Source organism: Lampetra fluviatilis, chromosome 17 (assembly GCF_964198595.1).
Source record: "Lampetra fluviatilis chromosome 17, kcLamFluv1.1, whole genome shotgun sequence".
Taxonomy (NCBI): Eukaryota; Metazoa; Chordata; class Hyperoartia; order Petromyzontiformes; family Petromyzontidae; genus Lampetra; species Lampetra fluviatilis.
Window position 1 is genome coordinate 14531688 of NC_136291.1, and position 18410 is coordinate 14550097.

The 18410-nt window shown below is 52.7% G+C and overlaps 1 long non-coding RNA gene across 1 annotated transcript in view; it reads right to left on the reverse strand.

Moving 5' to 3' along the window:
* Nucleotides 1-7767: 7767 nt before the first annotated feature.
* The window catches only part of LOC144936764 (uncharacterized), a 36033-nt gene continuing 25390 nt past the window's right edge, over nucleotides 7768-18410 (reverse strand). Inside the window, exon 3 of the long non-coding RNA XR_013637471.1 lies at nucleotides 7768-7789. This is a non-coding gene — a long non-coding RNA (uncharacterized LOC144936764). The remainder of the gene's footprint in view (nucleotides 7790-18410) is intronic.

Here is an 18410-nt window from a genome sequence, read left to right on the forward strand (position 1 = left end):
CTCATTCACACACCGACCCACTCATTCAATTACCCATCCACCCATTCAACCACCTACCATCCACTTACCCAGGTACCAACTCATCCAATTACCCACACATCGATGCACTCATTCATCCAGCACCTACCCACCCAACTTGCCACTCGATTTAGGTGTACCCAGTTGTACTGTTTGGCGGACAGAGGCAGGGGAACTTAAGATACTCGACCATTTTGGGACCTCCTTTGCCAGTACCAAAATATACTAATAGGGATTTTCCCCTTTTTTCTGGCAACATTTGACTGCAAGTATTGTGGTTAATGTAAACATGATGCCTTGCAAAAGGTGTCAGTTTTGTTGCCAGAAAAAATGGGAAAACCCCTATTAGTACTCGACCATTTGTTTCAACTGCTGTGCCAGAAGGTGGAACCAGCAATCTCTCTATTGCCAGTGAATTTTACGAGCCATTGCATCACAGCAGCCCCCTCCAGTATTTAATGTTTAACGAGGGTCTCTCTCTCTCTGCGTGTACATCAGGGTAATATTTAATGAGGTGGTGTGGACGTCTCGCTGCTTCGTGATGGATGTGATGGCAGTGGGAAAGTGGGGCAATGGAACAGCGGGGCATTAGGGCAGAGTAGCACCAGCGCAGTGGAGCAGCGGAGCATAGGGGCATTGAGGCAGTGGGGCAGAGGGGCAGTGGGGCAGAGGGCATTGGGGCAGCAGGACAGCGGAGCAGCTTGGCAGAGGGGCAGTGGGGCAGTTAGGGGGCGGATGTGTCAGACGAATCGCCTGATTATCTTTTCCCACCACTGCCTGTACACGTTCTGAAGAAGGGCCATTGCCTGAAACTTCTCTCATGACATAGTTGTCATTGTACCGCCGCACACACAGCTGGGACACTGCACACGAGCCAAGGCACATTTAACAAACCCTGGCAGCACTCACAAGCAATGTAAAGTTACATTGTTTCCTCATAAGTTCATGTCATGACGTTAATAATAAAAACAACAATGATAAGTATTACATAATACATTGGATTGATCCTATCTCTGAACAGAGTTAGTCTGTTGGCAGCAGTCATTGTCAAGTCCAGTCCTGGCATCTGCTGCTCAGTTTCCTTCCCCGGCTGCGGTCCCAGTGGCACCGTCTTTCCGGGGAACCGTGTGGTGTGTGTGGTGTGTGTGGTGTGAGTGGTGTGTGTGGTGTGTGTAGTGTCAGTGGTGTGAGTGGTGTGAGTGGTGTGTGCGGTGTGTGCGGTGTGTGCGGTGTGAGTGGTGTGTGTGGTGTGAGTGGTGTGTGTGGTGTGAGTGGTGTGTGTGGTGTTTGTCGTGTGTGTGGTGTGAGTGGTGTGTGTGGTGTTTGTGGTGTGTGTGGTGTGTATCACGGGGTGGGTGGGTAGATGGTGTGGTGCATGTGGTGATAGCGGTCATGGTAAGCACCGCACCACCTCCATCACCCCAACTGTGCGGTCGACCGGTCGCAACAAAACAGCATCATGCTGCGGAGGAGCGCACGGATCGCGTTCGCCACACGAGCCAGGCCCTTTCGTTCCTGCACTACCACCTCCTCCTGCGTGTAGGTGTGTGTACGTGTATAGAGGTGTGTGTGTAGGTGTTTAGGTGTATAGAGGTGTGTGTGTAAGTGTATAGAGGTGTGTGTGTAGGTGTGTGTACGTGTATAGAGGTGTGTGTGTGTAGGTGTTTAGGTGTGTAGGTGTGTGTACGTGTATAGAGGTGTGTGTGTAGGTGTTTAGGTGTATAGAGGTGTGTGTGTAGGTGTTTAGGTGTATAGAGGTGTGTGTGTAGGTGTTTAGGTGTATAGAGGTGTGTGTAGGTGTAAGTGTATAGTGGTGTGTGTGTAGGTGTGTGTAAGTATATAGAGGTGTGTGTATAGGTGTGTGTAGGTGTGTAGAGGTGTGTGTGTAGGTGTGTGTAAGTGTATAGAGGTGTGTGTCAGTGTGTGTGAGTCTATAGAGGTGTGTGTAGGTGTGTGTGAGTGTATAGAGGTGTGTGTAGGTGTGTGTGAGTGTATACAGGTGTGTGTATAGAGGTGTGTGTGTAGGTGTGTGTAAGTGTCTAGAGGTGTGTGTGTAGGTGTGTGTGAGTGTATAGAAGTGTGTGTGTGTAGGTGTGTGTGAGTGTATAGAGGTGTCTGTGTAGGTGTGTAGATGTAGAGGTGTGTGTGTAGGTGTATAGAGGTACTTGTGTGTAGGTGTGTGTAAGTGTGTAGAGGTGTGTGTGTAGGTGTGTGTAAGTGTATAGAGGTGTGTGTGTAGGTGTGTGTAGGTGTGTAGAGGTGTGTGTAAGTGTATATAGGTGTATGTGTGTGTGTGTAAGTGTATAGAGGTGTGTATGTAGGTGTGTAGAGGTGTGTGTGTATGTGTGTGTAAGTGTATAGAGGTGTGTGTGTAAGTGTATATAGGTGTGTGTGAGGTCCTGGGGGAGGGAAAATCTCTCAGCCAGGAAAACATCATGGCACAAAGTGGGGATAACCCTGCTGAGGCTGCGGTGCCTCAAATATTGGAGGTCACCCCCTGTGAGTGGCTGGCTGAGGTGCCATCTGTTGAGGAAGTACTGAAGGCGATCCGGAGTCTGAGACCAGGAAAGGCACCGGGCAGAGATGATCTCCCAAGCGAAATGCTGAGGGAGGGTGGCGCTTGTGCACAGACTGCCCTATATGACATCATAACAACAGTCTGGACCGCTGGACGGGTACCGCAGGATTGGAAGGATGCCCTGGTGGTCCCCCTCTTTAAGAAGGGGGACCGCACAGACTGTAACAACTACAGAGGCATCTCACTCCTAAGTGTGCCGGGAAAGGTCCTGGCAAGGATTATTCAACATCGCCTTGCTAGGCACGCTGAGGAGAGGCTTGCAGAACCCCAATGCGGTTTCAGGAAAGGGCGGTCCTGTACAGATGCCATATTTTCTGTCCGTCTGCTACAGCAGAGGTATAGGGAATTCCAACAAGACCTTCATCTCTGCTTTATTGACCTGGTCAAGGCCTATGATACCATCAGTAGGCCTGGGCTCTGGGTTGTTCTTCGTGCTTTCGGAGTCCCTGACCCTCTGCTCACGATCATTAAGGACCTTCATGATGGTGAACGGGCCCGGGTAAAACTACGTGGCCGGGAATCAGAGCCTTCCCCTGTACACCTTGGGGTGTGACAGGGATGTCCTCAGGCTCCCACATTATTTAACATCTATTTCGACTGCGTAGTTCATAGGTGCTCGCTAACAGCACTTGCCCCTACAGTCTGTTAAGGCTATACGGGGGATCTTTGACTTTCTAAGTGTGTAGGTGTGTGTGAGTGTATAGAGGTGTATAGAGGTGTGTGTAGGTAAGTGTACGGAGGTGTTCGGGTGAATAACCCTGGCAGCGCAACACTGCTGGCGTCTCGTGCTGCCGCCTGTACCTCGCCTTGTCCACCAGAGGGCATCGCCTACCCACGGGTTGTGTGGCGTCAGGGTGAGAAGTGGAGGGTGGGGGGTGGGGGGAGGGTGGGGGGTGGGGAGAGGGTGGGGGGAGGGTGGGGGGTGGGGGGAGGGGTCCGGGGATGGGAGGGGGCTGCTGCTTCAGCGCTCAGCAAGGGGTCGTGCTTGGTGCACCACTGCCAATTCTTTATTGCATCGATCTATCTCATTCTTTGTCTCTGCTTCTATTTCCTTGCGCCCGAGTATGCACCGCTACTTGTGGTACCCTCTCTGTACTCATTGGAGAGCCACGTCCAAACCACTAAATCTTCTTGTTTCTTGTGTGAAGCCCTCTCCAATATTTTATTTTATTTCTACAAAAGGGCTGCTGCCATGACTGTGGGATGGTTGTCACGATTGACTTCAAATGTCGCGGTTCGATCTCCCAGCCTGGCCTTGAAAACATTGACCAGGGTTCTTACAATTCCCTGTTTTGTCCACCCACAGTCCATCGGTGGGTCGCGTGCAGTGGGCTAAATGGCGAGTACTCCCACCTCTTTCAAGACGAATGGTCAGTGTGGAAAAGTTGGCCAAAACATACCCACCGGATCGGCACTCTAGACCTCCCTCTAGTGGGGGTTGTTTCACCAGCAGTTGCATGTGCAAGTAATTGCAGGGCTGCAGCATTAACCTCACGTGTACAACAATCATCTGGTTTCCGTGCATTTCAGAACTCCTTGATCCAGACCCCAGCATCCCAGTGCTGCAGGCTCAGTGCTCTGCATCGGTGTTACCATTGTGCCATTGCTCCTCTGCAACCCCGTGCCACCCGTTGCCGCGTGTGACGTCGCTGCGCCCTGTGCACCGCACGTGTCCCCAGCCCCTGCCGCTGCTCCGCCGGGACACCGGCTTGATGCTGACGATGTCTCAGGAGCAGGCCGCCTGCCTCCTGGCCAACGCCTTCTTCTGCACGTTCCCCCGGAGCAACGCCACCGGGACCCGGAGCGAGGACTCTGCCTGCCCCGACATCAACGTCAACAGGTGCAGCAGCAGCAGCCCATCACTGTGCATTACACACCGTACACCGTGTGTCATGCAGTACACACACACAGATGCAATGCTCTCTCTATGTAGAGTATTTCTTGCTGTATATGTAGCGTCGGAAATGCAAAGCACACACCACACTGTATGCTTACCTGTAGTTGCGGGCACGAGTCGACAGGGGGTGCCACCCTGAGTTAGAGAGAGAACCGGGACCGTTGAGAGGCCGAGTTCCCCCCCCCCGACCCCAGGTGAGGGGTTGGGGGGTTATTCCAGAGCCACCTGGAAGGTTCCAGAAAGGGGGCGGTACCGGGGGTGGAGAGTCCCCGAGGTGGGTATAAAAGACGGACCCCAGGACGGCCCGAGGCAGTGCTCTGAAGACGAAGACTGAAGACCGGCTAGGCTAGAACCCTGGGACCCTGGGACCCGACGTCCTTTTATGGGCCGGGGCCGAGCACGGACCAGTGGTCGAGACCCGCACCTTGGCTGGGTCGGGTCAGCATAGCCTCCCCTAGGCCACCCTTAGTCGGAGGACTCAGAGCCCGTAGCCCCAGTGATAGGGCACGTTAGCCCGGAGGCCATACCTCCCCAAGTAGTGGGAGTAAAAGGGGCTTCTGTTATAAGATTTAAATAAACCGTGTTGCCTCTAAGCAACGTCTCCAGTCTCTGTGGAAACCCACTACATATACACAAGAAATGCTGTTCTACACATAACGGCCATGCCACGTTTCAGTTCAAAGTAACGCTGCAGTACGTGCACAGGCTATGCTCCTTTACACATACTCTGTATTATACGGCACACACTTTCATGGTGCTGTGTTCACGGTATATGATGCGTTACACATAGGCCATGCTGTATTATAAACTACGTTCAAAGTATCAGTTTATACGTAGCCAATGCCACTGTACAAAGACAAAGATCCCCCTCATAGCCTTAACAGATTTTTGAGGCAAGTGGTGTTAGTGAGGACCTACAGAGGACGGGCACAGTACACAGGGGAGTGGGTAGCCAACACCACGCATTTGTCTCCCTCGTGGTGATGTGTACCCACTGCATCAGGTACTCATTTGAGGTTGAGTCGATCAAGGGGAGGCCCAGGACCGGTTCAGATATTTCCCACTGTTATACCGGTAGGAACAACAGATTCCACACTGCCCACCAGGGATTATTTGTCTGTCGTGCATATGGGGAGGGGAGGGTGGGGGTGGGAGGGGTGGGGCTGGGTGGAGATGGGAGGGTGGGGAGGGGCTGAGGGAGGGGAGGGTGGGGAGGGGCTGGGGGAGGAGGGGAGGGGCTGAGTGGGGAGGGTGGGGCTGGGTGGGGGGTGGGAGGGGTGGGGCTGGGTGGGGAGGGGCTGAGGGAGGGGAGGGTGGGGAGGGGCTGGGGGAAGAGGGGAGGGGCTGAGTGGGGAGGGTGGGGCTGGGTGGGGGGTGGGAGGGGTGGGGCTGGGTGGGGAGGGGCTGGTCACCCCGTGGTGCCCTTATAAAACTCAACGTTTAACCTACACACTACACTATAGACGACACGATACACGACACGATACACTACACGATACACTACATTTATACAAGTGTTGAGGCACACTCTTTTATTTAACCAAAAGGCGGTAACATTACTTTAAGGGGTAACGGCCCCTTCACCCGTACTCAATGGGAAACACCCTTAGCACTATCCCCTGACTTCTCCTATTTCCAGTCCTCCGCTATGAGTGCTAGGGGAGGCTATCTGATCCGGCCCTGGTCAAGCACGGATCCCGGCACCCAGCTAACCAGGCCGTGCTCTTACAAGAGCAGCGGTCCTGGAGCTCTTGGGGCCGCGCCACTGGCTTGCCCTGCTCGGCCCTGACAAGGACAGCGAGCCAGGGGTGTTCCAGGGCCTATTCTGCCGGTCTTCAGTCTTCCCTGGTAAGCTTCTCACACACTGGCCCCGAGCTCTCTGGCTCCCCGCCTTTAATAAGAATCCTCTCCGAGGGGTGGGGCTATGGGGGATCACAACGCCCCCATGCCCCCCCAGGGTTAACCGATGCGGACGTGGATGTAGACACCCGTGTGTGGGTTCAAACACCCTTGTGTTTGTCCGCCTTTCTTCCCGTAACAACCCCTAAATTTGTATTTAGTGTTGAAAAACTGGCAGGATTTTACGTACTTTGTGCTTATATGCTCAGTTATTTTGTGACTTGCTTAAATTTGTACACTTTGCACTCATTTTCTTTTGTTTGTTGTTGTAACTTGCTGACCCTGTGCCTCGACTGCATATCTGTGAAAGAAGAGCATCATAGCTTATCGGATTCCTCTTCATCCAGTCTAAATCATTTATTCTGATTTTGGAAACCAATGCAGGATAAAACAGGGGGGGTAGAACACACTCCACATTCCACACGGAGAAAGTGGCCCAAGTTTGGGCATCAAACCCAGGTCCCTCTGTGAGTTCCAGCCCTGCCGCCTGCAAACGAACACATGTACAGTTCAAACCCCACGTGTACATTCGGTTATATACGGATGTATTTTTATAATTGGTTTCTGGGTGAGGACAAATAATGAAGCAGCCATATCTTTGCCATGTAGCCTTTCATCCAGTGTGATATCGCAAGACTAATGCCCATTTTGTAACCAGACCCACGATGGGCAAAGGTATGCTGTGTTACTGCAGCATCGTTATTAACCTGGTTAATCTATCTCCGCACGATGGTGGGGGGGGGGGAGTGCGATCTCTGCTGTAGCAGGAAGTTCGAACGGTGTCGTGCGCATCTCTTTACAGAGCGGAGCCGGCGCTGCCCCCATCCTCCGCGCTCACCCAGGCCTCTGAATGGCTGACGGTTGTTGTGGAGGAAGAGGAGACTCTGGTGGAGGAGCTGTTGGTGCAGGAGGAGGAGACCCTGGTGGAGGAGCTGTTGGTGCAGGAGGAGGAGACCCTGGTGGAGGAGCTGTTCGTGCAGGAGGAGAACCTGGTGGAGGAGCTGGTGGTGCAGGAGGAGGAGACCCTGGTGGAGGAGCTGGTGGTGCAGGAGGAGGAGACCCTGGTGGAGGAGCTGGTGGTGCAGGAGGAGGAGACCCTGGTGGAGGAGCTGGTGGTGCAGGAGGAGGAGACCCTGGTGGAGGAGCTGTTGGTGCAGGAGGAGGAGACCCTGGTGGAGGAGCTGTTGGTGCAGGAGGAGGAGACCCTGGTAGAGGAGCTGGTGGTGCAGGAGGAGGAGACCCTGGTGGAGAAGCTGGTGGTGCAGGAGGAGGAGACCCTGGTGGAGGAGCTGGTGGTGCAGGAAGAGGAGACCCTGGTGGAGGAGCTGGTGGTGCAGGAGGAGGAGACCCTGGTGGAGGAGCTGGTGGTGCAGGAGGAGGAGACCCTGGTGGAGGAGCTGGTAGTGCAGGAAGAAGAGATGAGGGGGGAGACAGAGGAGGTATGGACGAAGGAGCAGGAGGAGGAGATGGTGGTGCAGGTGGAGGATACATTGGTGGAGAAGATGGTGGAGAAGGAGATGACAAGGAAATAGGATCAGGTGATGGTGATGCAGGAGGAGAAGAGGAAGCGAGGGAGTCTGGCCCGCATAGGGAGAACCATCCGTTCACTCCTCCGACGCGTGCTGCTGTGTGGTGGCCGGTCCACCACACAGTAGAGGTGGTGGTGGTGGTCACGGATCGTTGTGAACCACGACCACTATCACCATACCCACCACACACACCCTGCACCCATTCACCCCCCTGTGATACCCACCACCCAACGCACACCACACACACCCTGCACCCACCCACCCCATGATCCCACCACATTCCACACAAAGGGTTAGGGGTTTAGAGGGTTAGGGATTTATAAAGTTAAGGGTTTAGAGGTTTTGGGTTATTTCAGGGATAAGGGGTTTAGAGGTTTAGGGATTTCGAGGGTTATAGGGTTTAGGGGTTGAGGGGATTCGAGAGTTAGGGGTTTAGAGGGTTGGGGTTTAGAGGGTTAGGTGTTTAGAGGATTAGGCTATTTGGGGTATAGGGTTTTAGAGGCTTAGGGTTTTCAGGGTAAAGGGGTTTAAGGGTAAAGGAGTTTAGAGGGTAAAGGGGCTTAGAGGGTTAGGAGTTTATAGGGTTTTGGGTTTACAGTGAGGGAAAAAAAGTATTTGATCCCCTGCTGATTTTGTACGTTTGCCCACTGACAAAGAAATGATCAGTCTATAATTTTAATGGTAGGTTTATTTGAACAGTGAAAGACAGAATAACAACAAAATCCAGAAAAACGCACGTCAAAAATGTTATAACTTGATTTGCATTTTAATGAGGGAAATAAGTATTTGACCCCCTCTCAATCAGAAGGATTTCTGGCTCCCAGGTGTCTTTTATACAGGTAACGAGCTGAGATTAGGAGCACACTCTTAAAGGGAGTGCTCCTAATTTCAGCTTGTTACTTGTGTAATGCGGGCGTAAGCGACCTTCCGGATGTGACGTCACGGGGGGTGGAGTCATGTGACGTGGGTGGAAGGTTCGGGGCCTTAAGCGGGTAAACCGGAAGGGGAAGGCAGTCGGGGTGTGAGCGGAAAAGAGTGAGGCCACGCGGGCGAGTGTGGAGAGGGGGGGCGCCGACGGCCATCGGGAGCCAACCCCGAAGATAAGAGGAAGCTGCGGAGTGGTGTGCAGCTGCAGAGGAGACAGCCAGAAGGGCTGCATGTTAGAGGCAGCGGTGTGGCTGCCAGGAGGAGCTGCGGAGAGAGAGAGAGACAGCAAGAGGCTGTCAGAGCTGCGGAGGGAGAGGAGTTGCAGCGAGTACAGCCAAGGGGGGCTGTGTGAGAGAAACAGCAGCGGAGCTGCTGTTGTGGATCGGGCCGACATTGGAGTCAGCACCGTGGAGAAGCTACAGAGTAAAGACAGCCGTGTGGGTGTACAGCACGAACCGAATAAAGGACACTGAGCCAGACATCGTGGTCCAGTCGTTTATTACACTGGTGTCGGAAGTGCAACGGCATGTCGAAACAAGTGAGGAAGAAAGTTACTCCGGCGCCTGCATCGGCTTCTTCGTCCGACGACGACGAACTCCCTCCAACCACGGATCCTGTTGGGGTGGTGGAGGAGAGCCCGGCTGAGGCGACCACGGGAACAGGAGTGGAGGATGTTGGCGCGGTGGCGGGTCCGTCGACATCATCAGACGCGGATCAACGATGGCAAGCGATGGCGGTACAACTGGAGGCACTTAAGGACGTCCTGGCGCATCTATGCCATCTCGTCGCGCCAGGGACGATGGATGATGCAATTGGTGCTCCGCGGGCCGCCACGTTGCCTGTCCTGCCGCCGCCATTGCCCACGCGGCAGGAGGCCGCCATTTTGCGCGCTCCGTGGCGCCAAACCGCCATCTTGGCCACGCCGCGGGCCGACGCCATTTTGAATTTGCCACCACAACCACCACCATTGGAAGACGGCGGGAAGAGGAGTCGGAGTCGCCACCTTACAACGGTTAAAGAATTTTCCGTCGGTGGGGACTGGAGCGCGTTCGCCTGCCGCTTCTTGGCGGCGGTACGCACAGCAAGATGGACCGATGCGGAGGCTTTGGAGGTGTTGCCGACTCTCCTGGACGACGAATCTGTCCGATTCTTCCGTTCCATAACGACCGATAAGAAGGCAACTTTATGTGGTGTTTTTCAAGAAATGGCCGATGCTTATGAGCCACCAGATGATGCGCATCGGCGATTCGCTCAACGACAACGAGCACCAGAGGAGTCGCCCGTGGCGTTCAGTGGTGCGGTGCTGGAGCTGGCCATGGCAGCTTATCCTGAGACGCCACAGGACCTGCTCGAGCCTCTCATATTAGGGAAAATGTTGGAGCTGTCTCGGGATCTAGGGATCCCCATGCCTGTGTGTGGGCATGAGAAGCTCACTTCCCGGACGGCTGCTAAGTGTCTCGATGCGCAATTCAACCTCCGTCGCTGGAAACAAGTGACGGCGTGGACGGGGGGGCCCGTCAAAGAAGAGGATGCGCTGGGGTGGAACCCTGCGCAGGCTGTCTATGTTCCGGATGACCGGGGCCCTCAACAACTGACGGCCGCCTCCGCTCCATGGACGGGACGCGGCGGGCCGAGACCGCGCGCGGCGCTACCAGAACGGGGCCGTCAGGAGGCGAGGCCTGCGCTTCGGCGCAACGAGGCCGAATGTTTCCGCTGCGGGCGTAGGGGCCACTACGCCAGAGACTGCTGGGCCCGCTTCCCGGCTCCGCCGCAGCAGGAGGCCTCGGCACCGGTCAAGTCGGCTAAAGATCCTCCGAAACAGGCATGTCGGCACGCACCAGACACTCGGCAAGGCTTTCCACCTCACCCACCACCTGTGTTGCGCGATCCTATTGTTGTTGTTAAAGAAAGGCCATCGACGGGGCCTTGTCATTCAGTTACGCAGTGGCGCAAATTGGCACGGAGAGTTGTCGCGGCCGCTACGGGTTCGTCCACTGTACCGGGGTCCATACAAGGTGTGGACGTGCGCATTTTGGTCGACTCGGGGGCGTCTGCGACTATTATATCGGATGTCATTTTCCATCTGTTGGGCATTCCGCCGGGGGCTGTGCGTCCGGTTTATGGGTCGTGCGTCGCTGCGAACGGGGGTAGCATGGGTATCGTGGGTCAGGTGGATGCTAAGATATCTATTGGGGATGTGTCGGCCTCGGGTGTTGTGTTGATATCGAGATCTTTGGCGGTTCCTTGTTTGTTAGGCACCGATTTTTTGGCTAAGATGCCCATTTTGATCAAAATCAATGAGAATTGTATTGAACTGCCGGGGGGCCGTCAAATCTCGTTTCTGCCGTCGCCCTGGGGGCGACCTGCTTCGGCCGTACAAGTGCAGGCGCTGTCCGTCGCATCTGTGGACATCCCACCTGGTACACAGATGCTTATACCCTTGCGGTATCGGAAGCCCCTGCCTGATCGGCTAGGAGCAGTAGGGGTCTTGTTGTCACCGTCCGCCACGATAACAACCGGGTTGGCGTTAGTGGGGGCACAGACTATCGTCCGGCCGGATCAATTACCGTTTTTACAGGTGCTTAATGCGGGGGGAGAAAACGTCCGTGTCCCGGCCGGTACGGTTGTGGCACATGCCACTACGGCGTTTGCGACCCATGATTGTCCACATAGCCGGGGAGTTGTTGCTGGGGTTTCCGAGCCAAGGAGTTCGGATGATCGTTGGGTTGCTCATTTATGTGACGAAAATTCTTCCCTGTCCATGGAGCAACGTGGTGCGCTGCGTAAATTGTTGTTGACATATTCCGATGTGTTCAGCTCCGATGATTTGGATTTGGGCCGCACTTCGTTGCTTTACCATCACATTGAGACGGGCGATGCTGCCCCTATTCGATTAAATTCGCATCGGATGAGTCCTGCGGAGCGAGAACACGTACGGGGGGCAGTGGAAGACATGTTGGCTGCGGACATTATATCGCCATCTAACAGCCCATGGGGCGCTCCAGTCGTCTTGGTTAAGAAGAAGGATGGCAAATTGCGATTTTGTGTTGATTTCCGCAAATTGAATAAGATATCGGTGGCAGATGCGTACCCCCTGCCGCGTATGGATGACTCCCTCGACGCATTGTCGGGGGCTAAGTTCTTTTCCACACTGGACCTCTCTTCGGGATTTTGGCAGCTTCCCCTTGACGAGTCCTCACGGGAGAAAACCGCATTCCGTACGCCGCAGGGGTTATTTCAATTCAACTGTCTCCCGATGGGATTGAATGCGGCCCCTGCTACATTTCAAAGATTGATGGAGCTCGTTTTGACGGGGTTGCAGTGGGAGACATGTCTTATATATTTGGACGATATCATTGTCTTCAGCCGCACATTTGATGAACATTTGACGCGGCTGGAGACAGTGTTCACGAGGATGCGTTCTGCCAAATTGAAATTCAAACCAAAGAAATGTCACCTACTGCAACGGTCCGTCCGCTATTTGGGGCACATTGTGAGTGCTGAGGGAGTGTCCACGGATCCGGAAAAGACGGCGTGCGTCCGGGATTGGCCGACTCCGGCCACCGTGGGGGATGTTCGGCGGTTTTTGGGATTTGCCTCGTATTACCGAAGATTTGTGCCGGGTTTTGCGACGATTGCGAGGCCCTTGCATCTCCTTACGGGTAAAGGACGGAAGTTTGTTTGGGGACAGCCGGAGGAGGCGGCCTTTCGGAGTCTGCGTGATCTATTGGCCACGGCCCCAACATTGGATTATCCCGATTTCGATCACCCATTCATTCTTGATACGGACGCGAGTGACACAGGTATTGGGGCGGTGTTATCACAGTCTAAAGGGGGTGTAGAGCGTGTCGTGGCGTATGGTAGCCGAGTCTTGTCTCCTGCGGAAACCCGCTACTGTGTCACTCGCAGAGAACTATTGGCGGTTGTTTTTTTCCTACGGCAATTTCGACCATACCTCTACGGTCGTTCTTTTATTGTGCGTACGGATCATGCGGCCTTGCAATATGCCCTTAAAATTGACCAGCCATCCGGACAGTTGGCACGTTGGTTGGACACGCTACAGGAATTTTCCTTCCAAATTCAACATCGGAAGGGAGTGCGCCATGCGAACGCTGACGCACTTTCCAGATTACCGCGGCGCGCCCCTTGTAAATGTGAGTCGGGGACGCATAGGTGTTCGCCGATTCCAAACCCCCCTCAGCCGCTTACGTTGGCCGTCGAGAAGTCGGACACTCCGATGGAACCGGGACCGGCTGACGGGGTTTTGAATCTGCCGAGGTCTGTCTGGATCCGGGAACAGATGATGGATGAGTCATTGGTGTCCTTGCGGAAGCGGTCTGCTAGGGACAATGGGAGTCCGAGTACGGCTATGGGGCCGCAAACCGCTCTCCGAGATGGTCTGCTTATGTGGCGGGAGGGGTTCCAGGAACGTTGGCGCCTGGTGGTACCAACGTCCTTGCGATTCGAGTTGATTAGAACCCTCCATTGTGACACTCTCTTACATTTAGGGGTGCAGAAGACCTTGTTGACGTTGCAACGTCATTATTTTTGGCACGGCATGGCGACAGATGTCGTAGGGCACGTGCGCGCGTGCCCTGCGTGTGCACGACGTAAGCCGCCGAAACATCCTTACGTGCCGCCTCTCCAGTCCATTCAGGTGTCTCGAGTCAATGAATTGGTGGCACTGGACATATTGGGACCTTTTCCACCATCGGCGAGGGGTAATAAATATTTGCTGGTAGGGGTTGAGTACCTCTCCCGTTGGCCGATGGCCTGGCCGTTGCCCGATCAGTCGGCCGCGGCCATTACCGACGCCTTTTTGTTTGGGTATATTATGGATAAGGGGGCGCCTGAGAGACTCCTCACGGACCAGGGCAGGAATTTCTCTTCTAAATTATTGGCGGAAGTGTGCGCGGGCCTTGGGACTAAGAAAGTACGGACATCCCCATACCATCCGCAGACGGATGGTATGGTTGAACGGCTGAACAGGACACTGTCTGCCATGCTTTGCCATACCGTGAGTGAACAACAATCAGATTGGGATCTGCACATCCCCGGGGTGCTTTCGGCGTACAGGATGACGCCTCATGCGGCTACAGGATATTCGCCGTTTTACCTTATGTATGGTCGGGAAAACGTGCCGCCGGTGGATGTGCAATTGGGAACTGGGGTGAAGGGACCTCGTAAACCACTTCCTGAATACATCCAGGACACGGTTCGCCGAGTCACGGAGGCGCGGGAGAATGCCCGCGTGGCTACGGCCAAAGCCCAGGCCCGGAACGAGCGATATGCGCGACGGTCTGAGGGGGAGTGCCCTTGGAAGGTTGGGGACCTAGCTTGGCTTCATTGTCCACAGGTACGTCCGGGGACCTCGCCGAAATTGCACAAACCCTGGCATGGTCCCGTACGCCTCATTGCGGTTCCCAACCCACAGTCAGCACGCGTCCAGATTGGGTCTCGTCGCTGGGTTGTGCATACGTCGCGCTTGAAACCATATGTTGCTCCCTTACATGATGCGTCATCCCCCAATGTTGCCTTGCCGGGGTCTGTTGCTGCTGACTCTCCCCTGCCTGCGTCCATTGATCTTGCTAGAGCGCCTGTCGTACCTGTTCCAGACAGGCCGGCCGTGACATTGCGGGGGACGAGGGGCCCTGCTCGGAGGACGCCTGCCAGGTCTGCGGGACCTTCGAGCCCTGCAACCCTTCCGACCCAGCTGCGGGCACGGTCACAGGACAAGCCCAAGACTAACTCTTTAGGGACACGGGACGTCGGTGGACTTCCAGCTGCGACAGGGGGATTACCCCCTGTCATTCCTCGACTTTCATCGCGTTCCCGTTCTGCGAGTGGGCCGCCGACCGTCCGGGACGGGCCGGCGACCCGCACACGTTCCAAATCGCTTACGTTTCGTTGATTGTTGCTGTCTTGTTATTTTTTTTCTTACAGTTGTATTTATTGCATGCTTGTGTACGTTCGTTGATGTTAATTGCGTTGTTGTTGTTCTTGCTGTTACATTGTATGCTTAGTGTCCTTTAGGGGGGGAAGCTCGGTTCGCCGCATTACGATTTGCTATTGGTCAGCCGAGGTCGGCTGGGATTTTTCTACGGGGGAGGGTGGTGTAATGCGGGCGTAAGCGACCTTCCGGATGTGACGTCACGGGGGGTGGAGTCATGTGACGTGGGTGGAAGGTTCGGGGCCTTAAGCGGGTAAACCGGAAGGGGAAGGCAGTCGGGGTGTGAGCGGAAAAGAGTGAGGCCACGCGGGCGAGTGTGGAGAGGGGGGGCGCCGACGGCCATCGGGAGCCAACCCCGAAGATAAGAGGAAGCTGCGGAGTGGTGTGCAGCTGCAGAGGAGACAGCCAGAAGGGCTGCATGTTAGAGGCAGCGGTGTGGCTGCCAGGAGGAGCTGCGGAGAGAGAGAGAGACAGCAAGAGGCTGTCAGAGCTGTGGAGGGAGAGGAGTTGCAGCGAGTACAGCCAAGGGGGGCTGTGTGAGAGAAACAGCAGCAGAGCTGCTGTTGTGGATCGGGCCGACATTGGAGTCAGCACCGTGGAGAAGCTACAGAGTAAAGACAGCCGTGTGGGTGTACAGCACGAACCGAATAAAGGACACTGAGCCAGACATCGTGGTCCAGTCGTTTATTACACTTGTATAAAAGACACCTGTTCACAGAAGAGTTTTAGAAGGTTATGGATTTAGAGGTTTTGATGTTTAGGGGATTAGGGGTTTATAAGGTGAGGGGTTTAGTGGGTTACGGTTTTACAGGTTGAGGGGTTTAGACGGTTTGGGGTGTATAAGGTTAAGGGTTTAGGCAGTTAAGAGTGTTGGGGGTTTATGGGTTGCGGTTTTATAGGGTGAGGTGTTTAGACGGTTGGGGTCTTAAGGGGAAAGTCCTTCAGAGGATTTGGTGTTTAGACGGTTATAGTTTAAAACGTTTTGAGTTTAAGAGGGTTTAGAGAGTTACGTGTTTAGAGGTTTATGGGTTTTAGAGGGTTAGGGGTTAAGAGAGTTAAGTGTTTAGAGGTTTTTGTGTTTCGATTGTTGGATGTTGAATGGTTTAGATGGTTAGTAGTTGAGGTTATAAGGGTATATGTTTAGGGGTTGAGAGGTATCGGGGTTTCAAGGGTTAGTGATTTACAGTGTTAGGGGTTTAGTGGTTTGAGAGTTGAGGGTTTAACACGTAGACTTTCACAACTAATATTGTCCATAATAAAGTTTTTTTTTGGTTAGTCTCCAACACTAAATGGCACTTTTTGTTGATGTGACAAAGTTAACTAATTGGCTGTTTCAGGTGGTGGTTGGTTTAATGACACGTTTATATTTACATAATCTAACAAAAAAAACCTTTATGGGTTTAGAGGGTTCCGGGTGTAGTGGATTATGTGTTTAGAGGGTTAGCATTTTAGGGGCATAGGTGTTTTAAGGGTTAGGTGTCTAGAGGGTTCGTTCTTTAGAGGGTTGGGGTTTAAATATGTTGGTATTAGGTTACAGATTTAGGGTTTTAGAACGTTAGGGGTTTGAGGGTTAGGATTTTAGAGGTTGAGGATTTAGGAGGTTATGAGTTCAGAGGGTTAGGGGTCTAGAGGGTTAGTTCTTTAGAGGGTAGTGGTTTAGATTGGTTGGTATTTAGAATGTTAAGGATTTAGGGTTTTAGAAGGTTAGGGTTTCAAGGTTTAGAGGGTTAGGGATTCAGAGGGTTTAGAAGTTTTGTTTTTTAATGGCTTAGACGGTTAGTGTTAAAAGAATAAGGGGTTTAGAGAGTGAGGGTTTTGGTGGGTTAGGGTTTTAAGGGTAAAGGGGTTGAGGGTTAGGGGTATAGGAATTTAGAGAGTTAGGGTTGAGATGGTTAGTGTTTTGGTGGTTTAGAGTTTAAGCGTTTAGAGGGCGAGGGGTTTAAAGATTAGGGTTGTAAGGGTAAATGGGTTGAGAGGGTTAGCGGTTTAGATGGTTATGGATTTAGATAGTTAGAGGTTTAGAGGGTTTTAATTGTTCGAGGTTTAGTGGTTAAGGTCTCTGTGCGAGTCCAACATGTTTGTATGAGTCTATGGTAAGATAAAAAGAGTTCAGTTTAATTTGTATATTTCGAAACAATTTGTTTACCTTTCCTGTGATGTTTTTGTATTGTATTTTTGTTGTTATTTTCTGACCCACCCGATTGGACGTCTGTGAAAACATCGTTATAGCTCATCAGATTCATCCAGTATAAATAAATATTCAAATTCAAATTCTATTGACATCTGTGCGAATCTATGGATTTCTGTGTGAGTTTTTGGGCCTTTGAGTGTATGGATCTCTGTGTGAGTCTATGGGTCTCTGTGCATGTCTATCGGTCTCTGTGAGTATGGGGTCGCTGTGTGAGTCTGAGTGTCTGTAGGAATGTATAAGTCTCTGTTGGAGTCTATGGGTTTCTGGGTATGGTTGTTTGTGCGAGTCTTACATGCACAAATTTTACTTAAAATGGCCATTGAGGGTTGCGGAATCCAAGTTGAATATTAAGTTCCCTGCAGTGCAAGCCAGCTCTCTAGTCGTGTCATCAAACAGCCCCTTTAATTCTTTATAATAATAAAATAGACTTACTCCAGGAAATCCACACTGAGTCACAGTCAGGTCCTGAATTGTTTTTTTACATTTTCGACGAATGAATGATGAGATCTTACACAAGTGGAGGAAACCGGAGCACCTGGAGAAAACCCACGCATACGAGGGGCAGCACTTTAAACCGTACAGGCAAAAATGGCGATTATCCCACTTTTTGTCCTGCCTTCTCCTGGCCAGCCAGCCAGGAGAAGGCACCTCGATGCCCACGGGAAGGGGGTTTCACAACATTCACTGTGTGATCCACTCACCCTTGCTGCCTTCCACTGCTGGATTACAGGCTTGCAACACCACCGCCTGGCGAATAACAGTAATAATTAAAAGTTTTATAGCACGCACAAGAACGACTCGGAGGCAGGAGGAACCACAGCCGTGCAGGAAGGAAGCCACGTGGTGAGCCAGTACCAACAATTGTCCAAGCTCTGCGGTCCTCTATGGAGGCATTATGCGCTAATTAATGACGAGTGTTTATACCAGTGGGGGAAACCGGAGTACCCGGAGAAAACCCATGCGTGTGAGGGTGAAACACTATATCCCTGTACAGGTGAAGATGGCGATTAGTCCACTTGCTCTACTGCCTTCTCCTGGCAAGTCAGGTTATGGCACCTCGACGCCCACGGGAAGGTGATTTGCCAACATCATTGTGCGGTGATTCACCAGCCCTCGCTACCTTCCACAGTGCTGGATTAGAGACGTGCACTACCAACACCAGGCAAATGATAACAACAATAATAACTTTCTACTTCTAACTTGATAATAGGCGAAAAATAACAACAGGCAAATGATAACGACAGGCGAATGAGAACAGTAATTATTATATCCACTTAGAACTTGATAACAATAATTATTTCTACTTTTAGCGAAATAACAATTATTTCTACTTATAACGTGATTACAACAATAATAACTATTTCTACTTTTAACTTGATAACAGGCAAATGATAAAAAACAGGCAAATGATAAAAACAGGC